Below are 4,897 nucleotides of genomic sequence, written 5' to 3' on the forward strand. Positions count from 1 at the left end.
TTCAAACCATCGTAATTTGATTTATAAATTTTTAATATAATCTTTTTTAGAACAGTTTGAAGGGCTACTGATTATTTAATTTTTATATTTAACAACAACGTAAATTAATATTAAGTTTTATACTTTTTATAAAAAAAAATTAATTTAAATTATTATCTACTAATATATATGGTCACTAAAACCACACATATGTGTATATCCTATCATATAGGAAATCAAATAACATAATAAATATTATATAAAGATAAATAATACTATAAATCCTATTATATACTAAATCAAATAACATAATTAATACTAAAGATAAATAATACTATAAATATGTGGCTACAGTATCAAAATAACATAACTAATACTATAAATATAAATCAAATTATGTGATTCTTCCAAAGGCTTTCTAGACAACAGGGGTTATACTAGGTTTAACCATATAATCTGATAGCTGTTATTTGTATGTTGCTTGCTGTATGATCAACCTTGTTCACCGAATTAGCTCTCCGACCCCATTTGTCTCGTTCAGTCCTGACAAACAATAAAGTAAAACATGAGTTTAATTGTCATATATCTCATTTCAACGTACATATATCATACATAACATTATAAGCCATAAAAAGTTGTATATAAATTGTCTAGCATTATAGAAAGTGCTATACCATTATAAAAAGTCTACACACGTATATACCACCTGACAAAAGTGTTCCTGAGTATTTACTTAAATATATCTCATGCCACAAACAATATTACATCATCCATTTTCTCTAAATAGTTGACAACATTTTCTTATATTTTTATTGAGACAGACCCCAAGAGTTTTAGGAAAACCATGGCTATATAACAAGACATCACATGGCAATACATGATTGAGAAAATATGTACGTTGTTTTGAAGTTTCAAAATACTGTTATGAACCATTCTAAATGTATGCAATGTTTAAATTGGACGATTAATACCGGCCTAGATGACAATCCATGAAGTTCTTTCAACACACAATCTGTGCCAATCCTATGCTCTGTTTGATATATTTTGCAGGGAAATTAAGGTGTAATAGGTAAGCCCAACAGAGTATTGAACCAACAAAGTCGATTATAGATTATGGAGTAAACGCTTTTGCAATTCTAGAAGGGCATACTCACTGTAACTTGCTAATACCGACATGAATATTAGATCATATTTATTCCTATTCACCTAACTTCTAAGTTCCAATCTATAAATGAAAAAGCAGGGAAGGAATACCTTTGAACTCGTATCAGCCTAACCTCAGATGACCTTAGATGACGCCTTTGAGAGTTTATCGAGACTGACCGGCATCATCGAAATAACGACAAACACTTAACCTCGAGACAGTGTACTCGTATGATGCCGCTGAATTGAATACGAGGTCGGATTTGCTGTAAGGAAGAGACTTCTCTTAGTGCTCGGCATCCTTTGCCTCTCCGCTAACACGCAACTTATTTCAAACATTCGGCTGTTGCGGAATTTTCTCCCTGGCTAAAGTTTGATCCAACAGCATCAAAGAATGCATTCAAATATGGAAGATATTCTTTTCTTAAATTGATTCAGTCCATATAAATGTATTCACTACACAAAATATTAACAACAAGTATCAGCACATGACAAACTAATGGAATTGAGAGCAAGTATCAGTACGTTTCATGCTAAATGGAATCAAATACTTATCTTTTATTGTCACTGTCCGAAACTGCAATATGTTCCAATTTGGTTACGCCTACTTGCTAATGCGGATCAAGCCAGTTATAGATTGATATTGGAAACTCCTACCATATTACTTCTCTGCAAGCTTGTACAATCTTAGTGGACAAATTTTTCGGACAGACTAGAGGAAGACACAGAGTCTGGACTGAAGCTTCACAGTTCGCGCCTCCGAACTCCGTTATGAACTTTGATGTAGCTCCCTGTGACTTTTGATTGCAATGTAGGAATTGTGATTAGGTTCGGGCTTCTTCTGGGATGATCATATTGGTAACATGAATTGTCATGGATCGACCACCATCTCCATAACAAATTTCTCTCCTTGGAACACCGTGGCATAAAACCATCGGTTGCTCGGATTATCTTAACAATGTTGACATTATGTTAAATCCTGTAATATAATCATCAATATATTAATTTCTAAAAAACTGTTTAGCAGCAACTCATTAAAAATCCAGTCCATACACTAAGGCCGATATCGGAACAGCTGCTGGTGCTAAGCTCTCAACATATTCAAATTATGTAATTGTGCCAAAGGTTTTACTGATAACAGGGGTTATATTAGGTTTAAACCTATAATCCGATAGCTGTTATTACAAGCAAATAGTGCAATGTATGAAAAGTTTAGATACCACATAATAGAGTGAGAATATGTGACTTATCTATGAATGACGGTGTTGACGGTACAATATGACTATTCGAGCGACATTTTGATGTTAGCCTGCTCGAAGTATTCCAAGGCCCCAACTTTGCTTCTTCTTAATTTTCTCTTTGGCATTTCATCGAATGTGTGGTGTGCTGAATTCCTGTCCGGGGTTGTTTTCATCTCTGCCATGAGCGCCATGAGGCTGACGCCATCATAAGACCGAGTCAACACAAACACCTATTTAATCTCTTTGATTATCTGATCTTTCTATGCACGCGAAAGGTAGATTAAAGGACATTAGACAATTTACACATAGAAATACAAAAATCCATTTCTCTAATAAACGTAGAAACTAGAATTTGTTCGAATAAAATACAGAAAACTTATCTGGATGGAGGTTATCATTGCCAATACTTTAGCTAGACCCAACAATTAGCATTGTTTCACCAAACTTTCCACGATGGTGGAAGCCAGGTTTCCCTCCCTTCGGCCCGCTCATGCTTTCTGAATGGTTCAATCATGTTGGGTTGTATGATTCAAATTGAAATGTTTGGTGAAGAATCTAGATTGAGTGGAAAGATGAAAGTTGCACGCTTACAATAATTTAGATTTGGCGGAAGCATGAAATCATAGAGTTAGTGGTAGGGTTTCACAGAATATTTGTATTTATGGGGTATATGGGGTGGCGACGGTAACTTTACCGTCGTGACCTCATGAAAGCCAATAATAAAAAGACATATTTTTCTATTTTATATGATTTGCAACTTAAACTAAAAGAAATCCTAATTAATATGATTACTCTAAATTAAACTAAGTAAAAAAAGTGGTATTAATTTTTAAATAAAAAAATGGAAGTAGAAATCATACATTTTGTTACATCAACCAAATCGATAATTGTTTTTTAATAGTGGGCGACGGTAGATTCACCGTCGTGAGGTTTGATAATTTTTACGTAAGTGGGCGTGACGGTTGGTTCACCGTCGTGACCTTTGAGGAGTTTCTTATGATGCAGGGCGTGTGTTATTTTGTTTAATGGGCGACGGTTAATGTACCGTCGTAACAAAAAAATTAGGGCGGTTTTTTAACCGTCGTAAACTGATTTCTAGGGCGGTAGTTATATAACCGTCGTTATATTTAATAATTTTTAAAAAATGTAAGGACGGTAGGTGTATACCGTCGTGACACGCGTTTTTATATTAGAGTTATGACAGTTATCAAGTAACTGTCGCAACTTTTGTATCGTAAAACTCTAATTTTCTTGTAGTGAATTGACTTGAATAATAGTGACGACATTTTTTTATTGTCCATGGATATTATAAAAATCTGAGATATATTTAAAGTACACAAAATATTATAACAAAATTTATGAAATAATTAATATCTTATTAATGAAATTATTATACTTTTACAATAATACATAGGATAATACATATACAACATTTGTATTAATTATTTACCCATTCATTGCACTTGAAACATAAAAGTAGAGAATTAATAATTTAAGTTACTATTATAGAAAAATATTTATTCATCTCTTTCAATAAATAAATTATATATTTATAAAAATGAAAGAGAAACACTTTAAAAAAATTTTACCTTAAATTTTCAAAAAATTTATTTCTTGACAATATTTTTGTTGTGTAGGGATATTTTAAAATTTTAGATATATTCAAAGTGCACAAAATATTATAAAAAAGTTAATGAAAATCTTAATAATTTACTAACAAAATTATCATATTATTACAATAATATAATTATAACATTTGTAAATCATTACATTTTGTGAGGTGGTTAACCCTACTCAGTAGTTCCTAGCTAAAAAATTACATTTTTTTGTAGTGGTATTGAAAAATACCCTATTTTTATAAAGTTGAGTATATGAGATGGTAGTATAATTGAGATGTTTTTATTTTCTTAATTTACTATCTTCTTTTGGTTAAAAACAAAATAATTAATGTTGATTTTTTTGCCTAATTGTAGGGATTTTTTTCGTTGCAGTGATATATCTTAATTCAATTGATTTAAATATCTATAATTCGGTTCACTTAAATTTTCACAAATTAAATTTATAAAATTTTAAATTCTTATACTTACGCTCAACTTCAATAATATGACCTAAATGAATTATATTTTTATATATATCGTGATTCAATTTTCACTTTTGTTTAATAAAAATAAAAATAATTTGATAAATTTAAATGAACTAAAACAACATGTTTGTTATTATGTGAACTCAAATAATAAAGTAACCGTTGTTTATCTTTAGTAAAATTAGGGTTTACTGATAAATTCAAATTCAAATATAGCCCAAGCTCTATGATAGTGGGTACCCAACAACTTCCTCCAAAAATCATGGCATCCTGTTGAATCAATATTCCATATAAATAATAATCCTTTAACCTAAAACAAATCTCGTAGAAATTTGAGTGAAGCAAAATGGCCAAGGCTTTCCTAGTTTTAGCTTTTCTTCTTGCATTTATCTTCGAAACTAGTAATGCTGGTTATCTAAGTCCATGGAATCCATTGAACCCTTACGGATAT

The 4,897-nt window shown here is 31.1% G+C and overlaps 1 long non-coding RNA gene across 1 annotated transcript; it reads right to left on the reverse strand.

Annotated features, from left to right (window-relative positions):
- Positions 1-283: 283 nt before the first annotated feature.
- On the reverse strand, positions 284-3,088 carry LOC131604339 (uncharacterized). The gene is made up of 2 exons (XR_009284634.1): positions 1,234-3,088; positions 284-522 (listed from the first exon to the last, which is right to left on the reverse strand). It is a non-coding gene; the product is annotated as an uncharacterized LOC131604339 (long non-coding RNA).
- Positions 3,089-4,897: the final 1,809 nt, after the last annotated feature.

Source organism: Vicia villosa, linkage group LG1 (assembly GCF_029867415.1).
Source record: "Vicia villosa cultivar HV-30 ecotype Madison, WI linkage group LG1, Vvil1.0, whole genome shotgun sequence".
Lineage (NCBI taxonomy): Eukaryota > Viridiplantae > Streptophyta > Magnoliopsida > Fabales > Fabaceae > Vicia > Vicia villosa.